The sequence below is a fragment of the Amblyraja radiata genome, chromosome 6, assembly GCF_010909765.2.
Source record: "Amblyraja radiata isolate CabotCenter1 chromosome 6, sAmbRad1.1.pri, whole genome shotgun sequence".
NCBI classification, from domain to species: domain Eukaryota; kingdom Metazoa; phylum Chordata; class Chondrichthyes; order Rajiformes; family Rajidae; genus Amblyraja; species Amblyraja radiata.
The window spans coordinates 39,494,548-39,513,373 of record NC_045961.1 but is presented as its reverse complement, the minus strand read 5'-3'; the positions used below and the strand labels follow the sequence as shown (position 1 = coordinate 39,513,373).

The following is an 18,826-nucleotide window of genomic DNA, read 5'->3' as shown; positions in this document are numbered from 1 at the left end:
TTCCACAGATTCACCACCCTCTGACTAAAGAAATTCCTTCTCATCTTCTTGATAAAGGTACGTTCTTTTATTCTGAGGCTATGGGCTCTGGTTCTAGACTCTCCCACTAGTGGAAACATCCTCTCCACATCCACTCTATCCAGGCCTTTCAATACTCGGTAAGTTTCAAACAAATACAGGCCCAATGCCGTCAAACACACAGTGGTGGATTTATGGAATGAACTGCCAGAGAAGGTGGTTGAGGCAGGCACTATAACAACATTTAAAGGACATTTGGACAGGAACATGGATAAACATAGAAAATAGGTACAGGAGGAGGACATTCGGCCCTTCAAGCCAGCACCACCATTCATTGTGATCATGGCTGATCGTCCCCAATCAACCACCGATAAGAAAGGTTCAGAGGCATATGAACGAAAAGCAGGCAAATGGGACTAGCTTTGATGCCGCATTGTGGTCAGCATGGATGAGAAGGGCCAATGGGCCAGTTTCTGTGCTGTGTAACTTTGATTCTAGGTCTTATAGAGTATGAATAAAAGGAGAAAATGTGGTAGTTTGGGTGGGAGAAATCTCAGCAGGTCAGAGAGCATTTGTGGAGAGAGAAACAGATAAACCTGGCGAACAAGAGGCTGTGGATGCAGGAATCCCATACAAAAACAAACTGCTGGTGGAATTCAGCTGGTCAGGCACAAATCTGTGGAGGAAAATGGACAGACGATCTTTCGGGTCAGGAACCTACTTCAGACTAATGAAGTAGAGGGAACCTACTTCAGACTAATGAAGTAGAGCTGGTACGTGTTGAGAGAAACATATTCGGTAATCCAGCATTTTATATTTTTATATTTCCAGCATGACATAGGAGCAGAATTGGGCCATTCAGCCGCTCGATTCTCCTCCCCTATTTGATCATGGGTGATCTATTTTTCCTTCTCAACCACATTTTCCTGATTTCTCCCCGTAGCCTTTGACATCCTTGCTAATCAAGAACCTATTAATCTCAGTTTTTAAAATATCAAATGCCCTGGGCTCCACAGCCATCTGTGGAAATGAATCCCCAAACAGTAGATCGTAAGTGATAGGAGCAGAATTAGGCCATTCAGCCCATCAAGTCTACTCCACCATTCAATCATGGCTGATCTTTCCCTCCTAACCCCATTCTCATGCCTTCTCCCCATAACCTCTGACACCCGTACTAATCAAGAATCTATCTATCTCTGCCTTAAATATATCCCCACTGACTTTGCCTCCACAGCCTTCTGTGGCAAAGAATTCGACAGATTCAACAGAAACTGGCTAAATAAATTCCTCATCTCCATTCTAAAGGTATGTCCTTTTATTCTGAGGCTGTGCCCTCTGGTTCTAGACTCTCCCATTACTGGAAACGTCCTTTTCACGTCCACTAGGCCTTTCATATTCGGTTGGTTTCAACGAGATCTAAACTCCAGTGAGTACAGGCCCAGAATTATTAAACTCCTCATAAGTTAACCTAATCATCTCCAGGAACATTCTCGTAAACTTCCATTGGGCCGTCTTCAACGGCAGTACATCCTTCCTTAGATATTGGGCTAAAACCTGCTCACAATATTCCAAATGTGGTCTCACCAGCACCCTATAAATCCTCAGCATTTCAGCCCTGTTTTTATATTCTAGTCCCCTCGAAATAGATGCTAGCATTGCATTTGCCTTCCTTACCACTGACTCAACTTGCAAACCTGCAAATTAACCTTTTGAAAATCCTACACCAGCACGCTCAAGTCCCTTTGCACCGCCGATTTCTGAATCCTCTCCCCATATAGAAAATAGCCTATGCCTTTACTCCTTTGACCATACTTTGCTGCACTGTATTCCATTTGCCACCTCTTTGCCCACTCTCCAGACCTGTCCAAGTCCTTCTGCAGAGCTAGGGTGCAGTCCCAATCTTACAATCTACCTCTTTGCGGACACTAGTTGGTTTCTCTGGAACTGTAAAGTGAATAGTACAATAGTGAAAACTATATTCTGCACTCTGGTATTTTCCTCTTTGCTTTACCTATTGTATTTGTGTATGGCTTGATTGTATTCAGGTACAGTGTCATTTACTTTAATTGGCTAGCACGCAAACAAAAGCTTTTCACCACACATGACAATAATAAATCAATACCAATGCTGAATTGCTTCTGTCAGGTATTATTCCCTTTCTTTTCCAAAACAACTGCATCATTTATCCTTTCAAAAAAACTGCCATGGCCTTAAATTTTGCTTTCCCATCCGCAATCTTTCTTCGTGTTACAGTCTGCTAAATTTGAGCCTGCACCGAGCCTGTATTTGATTTGGAAAGGTGCTTACCCTTACCGTGGGGACGATGTTGTCGGTTATTGTTGCGATGAAGTCCTTGACTGCTTCCGTGAACTCACTGACGTCACTGGAACTTGCTTGGAACATATTCCAGTCTATATCGCTCATTGCATCTTGCAGCATGGCCTCTGACTGGTCGGACCACCACTTTACATCCCTCGTCACTGCCGCTTTCCGAACTATCCTCTGTTTATACTCCGGCAGCATGAAAATGGCAGCGTGGTCAGATTTTCCTAGGGGACGGAGTGAAACGGCTTTGTAGCCCTTCCAGAATGGCGTATAGCAGTGGTCCAATGTTCTTTCCCCCCTGGTGGCACACGTGATGTGTTGGTAGAAGTTCGGCATGACCTTCTTGAGATTTGATTGATTAAAATCTCCATTCACCACCACAGCCGCATCCGGGTTCTTGTTTTGATGTCGACATAGCACATCGTGTAGGGCCGATAGTGTCACGTCGGTGTCCGCATGCGGTGGAATGTAGACGGCTGTGACGATCACTGAGCCGAACTCCCGGGGAAGGTAGAATGGGTGGCATGAGATCGTCAGGTGCTCCAGATCCGGCGAGCAGGAACGGGAAAGCATCTTGATATTTCCAGGGTTGCACTAGTTGTTATTGGTCATGAAGCAGATTCCTCCACCCATAGATTTCCCAGATGCTTCTGTTCTGTCAGCACGATGGACTCAGTTGGGCAGATTACCTGATCTGGAATCAGTGAGGTCAGCCAAGTTTCGGTCAGGCAGAGGATGTTGCAGTCCCTCATGTCCCGCTGGAATCTGGTCCTCGCCCTGAGGTTATCCAGCTTGTTTTCCAGGGACTGGACTTTGCCAGAAGAATGCTGGGTAGAGGAGGATGAAAGGCTTGGGCTCTCAGCCTATTCCGAATCCCCGCCCCGCTTGCCCCGATGTTTTCTCCGGGTTTTCCTTGTAGCCGAGCTCCCATTGTTGTTGCAGCAGCTTCTGTTGATCTCTGCTGGCCACGTTGGATCGGTAAGTACAGCGTTTAAAAAGTCTCCATTTGCGCTAGAGTTTAGATTTAAGAGGGTTTCCCTGCCATACTTCGTTAGTACTAGGGAGTTAGAACTTAGAAATAAGTTAAAAAGGAACATGAAAGTTAAAAACACACACAGTTTTGCCGCTGCCGGCGCCTGACGCCCGGCGTGGAGCTGGAGTGAGAGCCGAGCCCGGGGCTTGGGATGGGGCCGTGACCACCGACGCCCGACACCTGGTGACAGGGGTGGTGCTATGGGCCCTGGCTGGAGCCCAGCCTGGTGCTGGAGTGAAAGCCGAGCCCGGGGCCGAAAACAAAGCAGCTGCTGAAACCAAGCCAGGCCCGAGTACAGAGCCACATTTACCTATAGGCTTCGCAGGCTGAAGTCTAGGGCCTCAAAATCTAGGGGGCATCCGGCCAAGGTGTATAATATTTTTGACACTGTCATAGTAGCGTTGTTACAAAACCTACCATTAGTGGCGCTGCAGATCTGCCTGCTGCTTGTGCGTGCAATTCTGGAGGCTTTGGGTAGGGGCGGGATTAAAATGCAGGGTTGTATTGGTAGTCGGAGAGGAATTTGCTCGGACTGCTAGCTGATGAAGAAAATCCATTCTGCGATTGCGCTCCCATTTCCGCTGGATTGAAGTTAAACTCGACTAAAAACGCCTTCAACATCACAGATCGCAAGTGCAAGATAAAACAAAAGGTAAGTCGGGTGTTTAACATATTTTCTTGCTTTTTGTTGTGGCTTCATATTAATCTCAAGATAATCTAATTCATTATTTTTTTGAACAATCATGTCATAAGAACATCAAAATCATCTATATTTTGTGTTATTGTCTATCCATGATCAATATTTTCATACTAAATATCCACAGTACCGTTTTAGTCAGATGTATTGTGCAAAAAATAATGATTTTGATTATCTTGAGAGTGGATGTTTCTGGATTAATTTGCGGGAATTAAACATTAAATTCCTTCCATTTGGCATATAAACTCATGACAAAGTGAGATTTAAAAATCATGTTATATTGTGAATTCTTGTGTGAATGGGATCAGTTTGTTATTTGGATACTTTGGCTATTTAAAAAATGTTAGCCTTGGGAGGGGCCTCACAAGTGATTGGGAGGGGCCTCACGTGGAATAGCCGAGGGCCTCTCTTCATCTAAATCCGGCACTGGCCGAATACGAGAACCAGGCCGAGTTCCAGGCGCTGGTGCTGCTCTACGACCTGGGTAGGTTCTGGGGCAGAGGTGGGGTGGGGAGTGGGGTGGTAAAGGGAGATGAGGGAGGAGGAGGGGGGGGGGAAGCTGGAGGAAGGTGATGCCCCCTCCCTATCTACCCTCACTCCTACCCTCTCTACCCCCCACCCTCTCTACCCCCCTCGCCCTCCACCACCCTCGCCTCTCCCTCTATACCCTCCATCCCCCCTACTCTACCCCCTCCCTCTCTACCCCCCTCCCTCTCTACCCCCCCTCCCTCTCTACCCCCCTCCCTCTCTACCCCCCTCACTCTCTACCCCCCTCCCTCTCTCGCACTAACTACCCCCCCTCTCTCCCTCTACCTCCCTCCCTCTCTCTACCCCCTCCCTCTCTACCCCCTCCACTCCCCTCCCTCTCCCCCTCCCTCTTTACCCCCCTCCCTCTCACTTGCTACCTCTCTCCCTCTCTACCCCCATCCCCCTCCCTCTGCCCCCTCCCTCTCTACCCCCTCCCTACCCCCTTCCGTCTCCCTTGCTACCTCCCTCCCTCTCTCTACCCACATCCCCCTCCCTCTGCCCCCTCCCTCTGCCCCCTCCCTCTGCCCCCCTCCATCTCTGCACCCCCTCCCTCTCTGCTCCCCCTCCCTCTCTGCACCCCCTCCCTCTCTACCCCCCCCCCCCTCCCTCTCTAGGTTGAAGAGGAAGAGGAGAGAGTGTTGGGGGATGAGGAAAAATGAGCCGCGCCTGCACAGTTGGGGGCTATGCATAAGTGGTGCAATATTGCGATGGGGGAACGGCTTGCATTGGGGGAACGGGTGAGCCGTGGAATCTTACGTTGGGGGATCAGTCCCAATGGGTCACTTAACCTGCACAGTAATGCCTCCATTTTCTATGTCGGGAACCCATCAGCCACGCCTGCGCAGTTGGGAGCTATGGGTGAGTGGTGGAATATTGCGTTCGGGGACCAGCCCTCCCGTGTGACGCCTCACCGCGCCCCCCCCCCCCCGCATTGGGGGACGGGACCCAACGGGTCCCACTTGGTCTAGTTTTGTATAAAAAGCAACACCCAACAAGTGCTGTCATTAAATCTTTGCAGTAGAGCCTGGTCTCCAATCACATTGGTCCCCTTTGCCACTGGATCAAAAGTTTACTCTGTCAACTCCATGTGGCAGCTACATTGCATCTCGACCCGAAAGGTCCTTCTCTCCAGCAATGCTGCCTGTCCCGCTGAGTTACTCCAGCATTTTGTGTCTATCCACTCCACATTATATGGTTCAGGCCCCGTATATCAGAACATCAACCAGCAGAGGGCAACAGTAAACTATTGATGGAGTCACTGCTCCCATGAAGCGAGTCATAGAAACATAGAAAATAGGTGCAGGAGTAGGCCATTCGGCCCTTCGACCCAGCACCGCCATTCAATATGATCATGGCTGATCATCCAAAATCAGTACCCCATTCTGGCTTTTTCCCCATATCCCTTGATTCCCTTAGCCCTAAGAGCTAAATCTAACTCTCTTGAACACATCCAGTGAATTCACCCAGATTCACAACTGTCTAGGTGAAAAAGTTTTCAGTCCTAAATGGCCTACCCCTTATTCCTAAACTGTGACCCCTGGTTCTGGACTCCCCCAACATTGGGAACATTTTTCCTACATCTACCCTGTCTAATCCTCTAAGAATTTTATATGTTTCTATAAGATCCCCTTTCATCCTAAATTCCAGCGAATACAAGCCCAGTCGACCCATTATTTCATCATACGTCAGTCCCGCCATCCCGGGAATTAATCTGGTAGCAATAATGTCCTTCCTCAAATTAGGAGACTAAAATTGCACACAATACTCCAGGTGCGGTCTCACCAGGGCCCTGTACAACTGCAGTAGGACCTCCTTGCTCCTAAACTCAAATCCTCTCGCAATGAAGGCCAACATGCCATTAGCTTTCTTCACTGCCTGCTGCACCTGCATGCTTACTTTCAATGACTGATGTACAAGCATACCCAGGTTTCCTTGCACCTCCCCTTCTCCTAACCTGACACCATTCAGATAATAATCTGCCTTCCTGTTCTTGCCACCAAAGTGGATAACCTCACATTTATCCACATTATACTGCATCTGCCATGCTTCTGCCCACTCGCCCAACCTATCCAAGTCACCCTGCAGCCTCATAGCATCCTCCTCGCAGCTCACACTGCCACCCAGCTTTGTGTCATCAGCAAACTTAGAGATGTTACATTTAAATCCCTTGTCTAAATTGTTAATATATATTGGAAACAACTGTGGTCCCAGCACCGAGCCTTGCGGCACCCCACTAGTCACTGCCTTCCATTCTGAAAAGGACCCGTTAATTCCTACTCTTTGCTTCCTACCTGTTAACCAGTTCTCGATCCATGTCAATATCCTACCCCCATTACCATGTGCTCTAATTTTGCACACCAATCTCTTGTGTGGGACCTTGTCAAAGGCTTTTTGAAAGTCCAGATACACCACATCCACTGGATCACCCTTATCCATTCTACTTGTTACATCCTCAAAAAATTCCAAAAGATTAGTCAAGCATGATTTCCCCTTTATAAATCCATGCTGACTGACCGATCCCGTCATTGCTTTCCAAATGTGCTGCTATAACATCTTTAATAATCGACACCACCATCTTCCCCACTACCAATGTAAGGCTAACTGGTCTAACTGGTCTATAATTCTCTCTCCCTTCTTTCTTAAAAAGTGGAGTTACATTGGCTACCCTCCAGTCCACAGTAACTGATCTAGAGTCGAGAGAACTTTGACAAATGATCACCAATGCATCCATGCTTTCTTGGGCCACCACCTTGAGGGATGCAGACCATCAGGCCCGGGGGATTTATCTGCCTTCAATCCCAACACCATTTTCTGACTAATGTGGATTCCCTTTGGTTCCTCCCTCTCACTAGATCATTGGTCCCCTAGTATTTCCAGGAGATTGTTTGTGTTTTCCTTAGTGAAGACAGAACCAAAGTACTCGTTAAACTTTTCTGCCATTTCCTTGTTTCACCAATATAAATTCACCTGTCTCTAACTGTAAGGGACCTACATTCGTCTTCACTAATCTTTTCCTTTTTACATATCTAAAGAAACGTTTACAGTCAGTTTTTATATTCCCCGCAAGCATTCTTTCATGCTCTTTTTACCCCTCTTATTTAACACCTTTGTCCTCCTCTGTTGAGTTCTAAATGTATCCCAGTCCTCTGGTTTGCCGCTTCTTCTGGCCAATTCATATGGCTCTTCCTTGGCTTTAACACAATCCATGACTTTCCTCGTCAGCCGCCTTCCCAGTTTTATTTTTTCACCAGACAGGGATGAACAATTTCTGGAGTTCATCCATGTGGTCTTTAAATCTTCGCCATTGCATCTCCACTGTCAACCCTTTAAGTATAATTTGCCAGTCTATCCTAGTCAATTCCCATTTCATACCTTCAAAGTCTCCTTTATTCAAGTTCAGGACCCTAGTCTCTCAATTAACCGTGTCACTCTCCATCCTAATGTAGAATTCCACCATATTATGGCCACTTTTGCCCAAGGGGCCTTGCTCAACAAGATCGCTAACTTAAGGGCCTGTCCAACTTGGGTGTCATTTCCACGTCACGCAGGTGGCGCGTGAAGATTTTGTTTATCCAAAAATCCTGGGGCGCCGCACGCGACCGCGCATCACTGCCTATGTCACCACGCACCATGCGCGCGTAATGCACTCCATGCGTGCATCACGTGCACGTCACGACGCGCGTCGTGACGCATAAATGATGTTGTGTAAATGACGCGCAAATGATGCCCAAGTGGGACAGGCCCTTAATCCTTCCTCATTACGCAATACCCAGTCTAGGATTGTCTGCCCTCTAGTCGGTTCCTCTACATATTAGTTTAAAAACCCACCCCGTATACATTCTAGGAAATCCTCCTCCTCCCGATCTATGTGTAGATTAAAGTCATACAGTCAAGTGCTGGGAAGAGTAAAATTGCTTTCAGATTACAATGGTGCCGTCAGATTCAACATTTTGCACCTTGAACAGTAGCAGTATAGATTTTCCACTGCAAGGACAGTTCCTGCTCCATGGGTCCCATAACATTGTCAGAACTGCTGCTTTCATTTGATGGTCATGTTGAAACATGTTGAACTGACTCAGCATATTAGCATATCTATCATAGATAAGGCACTCACAAGTGTCTCCTGGGTACCCTGTAGCTCTGTTCTTTCTCCCCCTCCTCCCAGTCGCAACAGGGTCAGAGTCCCTCTCTCCTCACCTTTCACCCAATCAGCCATTGCATACAACACATAATACACCGGCATTTTTGCCACTTCTAACGGGATCCCACCAATAGTCACATCTTCCCATCTCCACCCTTTTCCTCTTTCCGCTGAGACCGTTCCCTCCGCAGCTCCCTGGTTAACTCACCCCTCCGCACCCAACCACCTCCTCCCCTGGTACTTTCCCCAGCAACTGCTGGAGATGCAACACCTGTCCCTATACCTCCACCCTCGACTGTCCAGGGACCCCAACAGTCCTTTCAGGTTCACTTGCACCTCCTCCAACCTCATCTACTGTATCCATAGTTGCAGGTGTGCACTCTTATATATTGGCAAGACCACACGTAGACAGGGCAATCATTTCCCTGAACACCTTCGCTTAGTCTGTCTTGGCCTACGTGATCTTCAAGTTGCCAAACACTTTAACTCCCCTTGCCATTCCCATACTGATCTTTCTGTCCAAAATCCACAAACCTGACTGTGCTGGCAGACCCATTGTTTCTGCTTGTTCTTGTCCTACCGAACTTATTTCCACATACCTCGACTCCATCCTATCCCCCCTGGTCAAATCCCTCCCTACCTATGTCCAAGACACCTCACACGCTCTTCGTCTCCTCCATGACTTCCGTTTTCCAGGCCCCCACTCCCTCATCTTCACCATGGATGTCCAGTCACTCTACACCTCCATCCCCCATCAGGAGGGTCTTAAAGCCCTCTGTTTCTTCCTCGACCGCAGAACCAACCAATCTCCATCTACAAATACTCTCATCCGCCAAGCAGAGCTGGTCCTTACCCTCAACAACTTTTCCTTTGACTCCTCCCATTTCCTCCAAATCCAAGGCGTAGCTATGGGCACGCGCATGGGCCCCAGCTATCCCTGCCTCTTTGTAGGGTATGTCGAACAATCCTTGTTCGAGGCGTACCATGGCCCTATCTCCGAACTCTACATTGACAACTGCATTGGTGCTACCTCCTGCACCCATGCCGAACTCACTAACTTCATCCATTTCACCACTAACTGCCATCCGGCACTCAAATTCAGATGTCTGGACCATTTCCGACATCTCCCTACCGTTTCTAGACCTCACTATCTCCATCGCAGGTAACAGACTACTGACCAACATCTACACAAACCCACTGACTCCCATGGCTATCTGGACTACACTTCTTCCCGCCCTGCTTCCTGTAAGGACTCTATCCCCTACTCCCAATTCCTCCGTCTACGCCGCATCTGCACCCAGGTGTTCCAAACCAGGGCATCGGAGATGTCCTCATTCTTTAGGGAACGGGGGTTCCCCTCTTCGACTAGAGATGAGGCTCTCACCAGGGTCTCTTCTATACCCCGTAGCTCTGCTCTCACTCCCCAACCCCCCGACTCATAACAAGGGCAGAGTCCCCCTTGCCCTCACCTTCCACCCTACCAGCCGTCACATACAACAGGTAATCCTCCAACATTTTTGCCACCTCCACGGGATCCCACCATTGGCCACATCTTTCCATCTCTTCCCCTTTCGGTTTCCCTCCGTAACTCCCTGGTCAATTCGTCCCTTCCCACCCAAACCACCCCCTCTCCTGGTACTTTCCCTTGCAACCGCAGGAAATACTACACTTGTCGCTTTACCTCCCCCCCGACTCCATCCAAAGACCCAAGCAGTCTTTCCCGGTGAGGCAGAGGTTCACCTGCACCTCCTCCAACCTCATCTATTGCATCCGCTGCTCTAGGTGTCAACTGCTCTACATCTGTGAGACCAAGCATAGGCTTGTCGATTGCTTCACCCAACACCTCTGCTCGGTTCGCATTAACCAATCTGATCTCCCGGTGGCCCAACACTTCAACTGCCCCTCCCATTCTGAATCCGACCTTTCTGTCCTGGGCCTCCTCCATGGCCAGAATGAGTCCCACTACAAATTGGAGGAGCAGCACCTCATATTTCGCTTGGGCAGTTTACACCCCAGCGGTATGAACATTGACTTCTCCAATTTCAGGTAGTCCTTGCTTTCTCCCTCCTTCCCCATCCCTTCTCAGCTTTCCCGCAGCCTACTGTCTCCGCCTCTTCCTTTCTTCTTCCCCCCCCCCCCCCCACCTCCACATCAGTCTGAAGAAGGGTCTCGACCTGAAACATCACCCATTCCTTCGCTCCGTAGTTGCTGCCTCACCCGCTGAGTTTCTCCACCATTTTTGTCTACCTTCTTTTCTGTCCTCCATTGTCAGAGTGAGGCCAAATGCAAATCAGTGGAACAGCACCTCATATTTGGCTTGGGCAGCTTACAACCCAATGGTATTTATATTGATTTCTCTAATTTCAAGTAACCCTTGCATCCCCTCTCTCTCCATTCCTCCCCCACCCTAGTTGTTGTACTAGTTCCACTGTCATCCTATTGAGTTTCATTGTCTATATAACTTGTTATCATCTTGGCCATGCCAACCAAGGGCCATTGTGGGCTCCCTGCTTTCTTGGTCATCGTTTTTTTTTTGCATATCATTCTTTCATGTATTCTATATTTCTCTACATCACCGCCTCTAACTGTCGTTTCCCTTTCCCCTGACTCCCAATCTGAAGAAGCGTCTCGACACGAAATGTCACATTCCTTTTCTCCAGAGATGGTACCTGACCCGCTGAGACACTCCAGCTTTTTGTGTCTATATGCAGCATAACAGCCCGTCCATATTGTTATTTTTCTTCAATTGCACAGAGAGACAATGCACTTGTGGACCATGCACTTCTGGATCAAACTTATTGATCACAGTATGCAAGAGACTAACATTGATTTTGGACACATTATTTGCATATAATTTTCTGACACTGACTGCAGATTTCTGGAGAACAATTCCCAAGGTGTAGCGGAAGGAACTTAAAGTAATAATATTGAGGAAAATGAAAAACAACATTGCACAAAGCCAGAACAACCCTTCAGCGAATAAATCCTTTACTGGCCTTAAGCTTCCTATGTTCGAATTGTGCGAACATTGGACGACTGGGACTGCTCATATCTATTCTCGACACAAATATAGATATATCTGATTTAATATCTATATAAATATAGATATATTTATATCTGATTTAAATATATTTAAAACTGATATAAAAGTTTTAAATATATCAGTTTTTTTAAACTGATATATTTTGTCAGTTTTAATTAAAAAAATGATAAAATTTCAGTTTTAAATTGAAACTGATTTAAAACTGAATATATTTTCCCTGGCAAGATCATTAATAATTTAATTTGTCTCACATAGGACTATTGAAGGCTCAATTAGATTTTCAATTTAGGTCTTGGCACAGCATTAATAGAAAGGGGACAGTGCAAAAGGTTAGAAGTGCAAGTGAATTGACGTGGGTGAGATTTAAAAATGTTTGGCCATTCAAAGCCTTTAAAAACAACCTGGAGTAATATGACTGCTACTTTTGTTTGATGAAAAAATCTTATTAAGGGATATTGGCTTATTATGGAGACAGTGAAAAGCTTTGTTTGCTATCCAGTCAAATCATACTTCATGTGAGTACAATCATCCCATATATAACTACACAGGCTAGATGAGGGGGAAATGTTCCCCATGTTGGGGGAGTCCAGAACCTGGGGTCACAGTTTAAGAATAAGCAGTCGCCATTTAGGACTGAGATGAGGAAAAGCTTTTACAGCCAGGGAGTTGTGAATCTGTGGAATTCTCTGCCACAGAGGGCAGTGGAGGCCAATTCACTGGATATACTCAAGAGAGAGTTAGATATAGCTCTTTGGGCTAACGAAAACAAGGGATATGGGGAGAAACCAGGGGCAGGGTATTGATTCTGGATGATCGGCCAAAATCATATTAAATGGCGGTGCTGGCTCTAAGACAGATGGCACAATGGGCTAAGTGTTCGGCTGGCAACCGGAAGGTAGCTGGTTCGAATCCCGCTTGGAGTGCATACTGTCGTTGTGTCCTTGGGCAAGACACTTCACCCACCTTTGCCTGTGTGTGTCCTTGGGCAAGACACTTCACCCACCTTTGCCTGTGTGTGTGGATGTAATTATGTGAAGCACTTTGGGGTCAATGCAAGTTGACTAAAAATGTGCTATATAAATAAAGACATTATTATTATTAAGGGCTGAATGGCCTACTATTTTCTATGTTTCTATGTATCCTTGTTTCCAGATGTTCCAGCAATGAGTGTAAGGCCAGGGAGATGGTATCTGCTGTGAATCTCTTGCAATGGTAGGTGAACTGCAATGGATCAAGACTGTCTGGGAGGCTGGATTTATTGTACACCATGAATACCCTTTCAAAGCGCTTCATGATGGTGCATGTTAGGGCCACTGAATGGTAGTCATTAAGTCATACTACCTTGATTTCCGTTGGCACCGAATGATAGTGGTCTTCCAGCAAGTGAGAACCTCAGAATAAAGTGTGGAAAAGTTAAAGATGTCCATGAATACTTCGACCAGCTGATCTGCACATGTCCTGAGGATGTAGTCAGAGCCTTCATCTGGGATAGTTGGTTTCCATAAGTTCACATTCAGGAAGCCTGATCTGTCATCTGCCACAATAACTGTGGGATTAGGCACATGCAACGGTGTGAGGGCGAACAGCTTCAGATCATTTAAGGAGTACCTTCTGTGGAGAGTTGATTAAACTTCACAGGGAGGTGTCGAGAACCAATTCTGTTGATCAGAGATAGTGTTAGCTCTTTATGCATAATTCTTTCTATCTGGATAGTGGGCCATATCAGCTGCATGACTATTAACTCCGGCTTCAGAGAATGGTCAACATGGTGGGGTAAATAAATGTGGGAACAGACACAAAATGAGTTGCTTTTCCTGGAGGCAAATATTTCAAGTCATCTAAAATCAGGATTTGCATGCAGTAATTAACCTCTTTTTCTTCCCATTGTCTTTAATAACCTAATCAGCTTTTGTCCATTTGTAGAAAATGGTGAACTAGATTATAAAAATGTCAAAGAACGTGAACATTTCAAAACTATTACAATAAAGAAATAAGATTCGTCTTAGATGGTTTGAGTGAACATTTTATTTTTTTCTTTTGGCCATAAACATTCTCAGCAAAATTTATTTGGACAAGCTTATTTGTCAGGGGTCACATTTCTAGCTTTGACTGCAACATAATTATCTGACATTGGGTATTATTTGGAAGATTCAGGCTGATGGCTGCCATGGAAATGAAATGTAACATTGATACATTAGGAGACTCAGAGACTCGGTGTAAAAAATAATTTCTCAGCAGAGATATGAATGTTAGTTATGTATAAAGGTAAATGATGTGAAGACATCCTTCTCTTCCACCTAGTGTCATGTTGCTCCATCCATTAATTTAGTTAATGAAAAATAAAAAAGATCTGAAGAAGGGTCCTGATCTGAAACATCACTAGAGATATTGTCTGGCCCACTGAGTTACTTCAGCACTGTGTCTATTTTAGCACATCAGCATCTGCAACTTCGTGTGTCTCCAAAAAATAAAGTAGCTTTGTTGCAAAGTGTAATGTGTTCCACCTCCTTATTTTCTCCTTGCATTTTGAGCTCTTTCGTCTTGGACCATGATCCATTCGGGATTATAGCAACGTTTAAGAAGCAATTAGACAGGCATATGGATAGGACAGGTTTAGAGGGATATGGGCCAAACACAGGCAAGTGTGACTAGTGTAGATGGGACATGTTGGTCCGTGTGGGCAAGTTGGGCAGAAGGGCCTGTTTCCACGCTCTATGACTATGACTCTAATAAAAATATTGGTACTTGTTAAATGATGAAAGTCACATTTTCTTTTAAATAAGAGACATACTACTGGAGAATGAGCATGTCTTTGAGAGGCCAAGTACAATATATATTAGGTTAAGTAGAAGGACGCTATCACACTATTCTGGGATTTCAACAGACTGTCAAATATTGGGTGGTTTAGAGATATAAATCTGCAGGAGAGAATGATTAGTGGATCTGGTTCTGGGGATTGAAATGGATCAACGATCATTAAGAGAACACTTGGGAAGCAGTGTAGGAAATAACTGCGGATGCTGGTTTAAATTGAAGATAGACACAAAATGCTGTAGTAACTCAGCGGGACAGGCAGCATCTCTGGAGACAAGGAATGGGTGACGTTTCGCGTCGAGACCTTTCTTCAGATGGAAGCAGTGCTCATTGTATCATTAGGTTTTCTGAAGTTCAATTTCTATATTGGAAGAGGGGTAACTTCAATGGAATGAAATAAGAATCTAGCTAGGAGAAACTGGAAGCAAAGATTGCTCTACCTTTAATAGAAGATGTTTCTGTTTTACTGTTCTGTTTCAGGAACAGGGTAGGTATGTTCCTACAGCGGGTGGGGTGTGTGTGCCGAGGGGAGGAGTGGGGAACAAGCAAAAGACCCAAAGCAAAAGACTCAAAGCCAGACCCTTAAAAATCAAGAGAAATAAAGAAGATAGAATAAAAGAGAGGGAGGGGTGGAGAGGTGGAGCATGCCAGGTGAATAACTCCAGTGAGAACCAGACTAAATATAGTAAAATGAGAGTAGAAGTGAAAAACAAAAGCGGAAAGAAAGAGGGTGACAATTATAAAAGGGAAGTTAAAAGTTGTCTATCGGTACGTAAATGGTAAATGGACAGTCACATGAGTGGGTGGCTCAATATTTAAAAAAATCAAGGCAGAAGCATAAATGGAATAATAAATGAGTGCTCCTATCACTCTACCGTTGTAAGGACACTGCTATGATCTCAGTCTACGGTAGAGATAATTAATATGTTGAAAATTGATAAAGAGGAGTAGAAAAAGCCAGCTTAAAGTAACCGTCACATGGTGTGGAAGGGATGCATTTTAGTTTGCTGAGGGAAGCATGTTTAGACTGCGACAACACACAAAAATACAAATTATATGGAAATTATTTATACATTTAATATAAACTACTAGACTAAGTGGGACCCGTTGGGTCCCAGCATCACACGGGATGGCTGGTCTCCCAACGCAATATTCCACCTCTCCACCAATTCCAATATTGGTGGCCAATGGGGGGTGGGGGGTTCTGGAGCGCTAGTATAGGTGTTGTGGGCTGAAGGGACTGGTTTCCAAAGGGCTAGTATGGACATTGTGGGCCGAATGGATTCTTGGGCTGGCGGCTGGCGGCTCAGTCACTCAAGCCTGTTGTGCTGGCAGCTCACACTCACGGCTGGCGGGCTGGCAGTTGACTCACGGCTCTTCCTTGAAATTTCATTTCAAGCAGGGTGCAAAGCCACCAAATTCAAGTGCAATTTCTTACCACTTCAAGCAGGGTGCAAGGCCACCAAATTCAAGTGTAGTTTCATACCATTTCAAGCAGGGTGCAAGGCCATTAAAGACAGCGAGTCATGACCTCTCCCTCCTCCATCTTGCAGAGACTGAGCCACGGCCACACTTCTGCGTTTTATAGTCCCTCTCCCCCTCCCACCAGAAGGGGCGTGGCCTTCATGGCGTAATTGACAGGAGAGATAATCTCAACATTTTTTAAACACTAATACTCCTTTTATTTTTCATCGATGGAAAAAATCCTCTTGTCCCGTGCAGCAGAGGCCAAAAAATCACAGCCATCGGTGGCAGCGTTTTTTCTAAAATCAATATACAGAACAACAAGAAGTGGTCAAGATCAGACTTTTAGATTCTATATCTGCAAGACAATAAGAAGAAAAACGTCTAAAAAAATAGATATTAGTGCAAAATTAGGAAAAAGCAAGTCTGTGGTAGTGCAAGAGGTGTTCCATTGCCAAAGCAAAGGTTTTGCGGGTCATTTCAAGAATCCAATAGTTGTAGGAAAGTCGCTGTTTCTGAACCCGGTGATGTGCAACTTCAGGCTTGTATGCCTCCTGCCTGATGGTAGCAGTGGGAAGAGGGCCTTACCCAAATGCTGAGGATCCTTGATGATAGATGGCACCTTCTTGAGGCAATGCTTCATGTAGATTATGTTCAGTTCTAGGCACCGTGTTATAGGAAAGATGTTATCAAGCTGGAAAGGGTACAGAGAAGATTTACGAGGATGTTGCTAGGACTAGAGGGTGTGAGCTATAAGGAGAGGTTGAGTAGACTGGTTCTCTATTCCATGGAGTGCAGGAGGATGAGGGGAAGTCTTATAGAAGTGTACAAAATCATGAGAGGAATAGATCGGGTAGATGCACAGTCTCTTGCCCAGAGTAGGGGAATTGAGGACCAGAGGACACATAGGTTCAAGGTAAAGGGGAAGAGATTTAATAGGAATCTGAGGGGTAACTTTTTTACACAAAGGGTGGTGGGTGTATGAAACAAGGTGCCAGGTGAGGTAGTTGAAACAGTTAGACAGGTAGATGGATAGGACAGGTTTGGAGGGATATGGACCAAGCGCAGGCAGGTGGGACTAGTGTAGCTGGGACATGTTGGCCGGTATGGGCAAGTTGGGCCAAAGGGACTGTTTCCACACTGTATCACTCTATGACTAATTTGAAGCTGTTCGCACCACCACTGCCCCCATAATAAAAACTGGCTTGTTGTCTCCTAATTTCCCCCATTCTGAAGTCAACAATTGGATTTAATACAAGTACAATTATTATAGAAAGTATACAGAAGTTAACATGCCAGAAAGGTTCCCAGGAAAGAGATATACAAATGTAACTTTGCAAATGAGTGCAAACAAATTGGATACTTAAGAGGAATTATAAAACAAAACCTTTTTCTGGACAAAAAAGGGAAGCAGCTAAGTTCCTAAATGAGTTTTAAAAAATGGAAGTGATTGAGTTCTGCCGTAGTTTCTGTGGGATTGAAGCCACAATACAAAGAAGTGCAAAATATAGATTTTGTTCATAGTCTCGGTGTTGATGGTGGAGAAGGGACGCGTTTCAATCCCTTTGAACTGTAATGTAGTGAGGAAGATTTTTTTTGTAACTAGTGTTATGCCAAATTAAACCTCTTAAATTATCTTTTTTTAAAGTTCTGCAGTTATGAAACAGCTGCTAACAATTTTATTTCATGATGTCCCATTGCAAGAATGAGGTCAAAATAACCGGAGAATAGGACACTTAATGTCTTTCCTTTAGAATCCATCAAATTAACAACAAATCTAAAAGTCATATACCAAAAGTAATCAGGAGATCTCAAATACAGTGCCCTCCATAATGTTTGGGACAAAGACCCATCATTTACTTATTTGCCTCTGTACTCCACAATTTGAGATTTGTAATAGAACAAAATCACATGTGATTAAAGTGCACATTGTCAGATTTTAATGAAGGCCATTTTAATACATTTTGGTTTCACCATGTAGAAAGTACAGCAGTGTTTATACATAGTTCCCCCCATTTCAGGGCACCATAATGTTTGGGACACAGCAATGTCATGTAAATGAAAGTAGTCATGTTTCATATTTTGTTGCATATCCTTGGCATGCAAGGCCTGTAATAAAACAGAACCATGTCAATGTATTCCAAAATGCTGTCTGGATTACTTTTATTGGCCAAGCCTATCTAATTTCCCTGATCCTCAACTTCGCCTATCTCCAGTTCTTTTCTGCTTCTCTAAGTACGTGAACTGAGTTCATCCTGTTCATGAGAACCACTTCTTACCTGTTTCCATCAAACTGCATATCTGCCAGCTGCCCTTGCCTTTTGCTTTATGACCGTATAACATTTCCCCACTTCTCAAGCATTGTAATCTTTTTATCAGTCCCAATCATCACTTCAAAAAACTGTGCCATAAACTTCTCAGGCCTTGTAAGTACCGTCCTTTCATCAATTAGTCTTGCCCCTCGTAAATTCTGACCAGTCTCCCAGTTCCAGCCGCTGAAAAACATTCCCACAGCATGATGCTGCCAACCCCATGCTTCACCGTAGGTATGGTATTGGCCAGGTGATGAGCGGTGCCTGGTTTCCTCCAGACGTGATAATTGGCATTCAGGCCAAAGAGTTCAATCTTGATTTCATCAGACCAGAGAATCTTGTTTCTCATGGTCTGAGAGTCCTTTAGGTGCCTTTTTGCAAACTGCAAGCAGCTGTCATGTGCCTTTTACTGAGGAGTGTCTTCCATCTGGCCACTCTACCACAAAGGCCT

The 18,826-nt window shown here is 45.3% G+C and overlaps 1 long non-coding RNA gene across 1 annotated transcript; it reads right to left on the bottom strand.

Annotated features, from left to right (window-relative positions):
- Positions 1 to 1,135: 1,135 nt before the first annotated feature.
- Positions 1,136 to 18,630, bottom strand: LOC116973988. Its single transcript, XR_004412236.1, has 3 exons — positions 18,539 to 18,630; positions 9,706 to 9,709; positions 1,136 to 1,146 (listed from the first exon to the last, which is right to left on the bottom strand). It is a non-coding gene; the product is annotated as an uncharacterized LOC116973988 (long non-coding RNA).
- Positions 18,631 to 18,826: the final 196 nt, after the last annotated feature.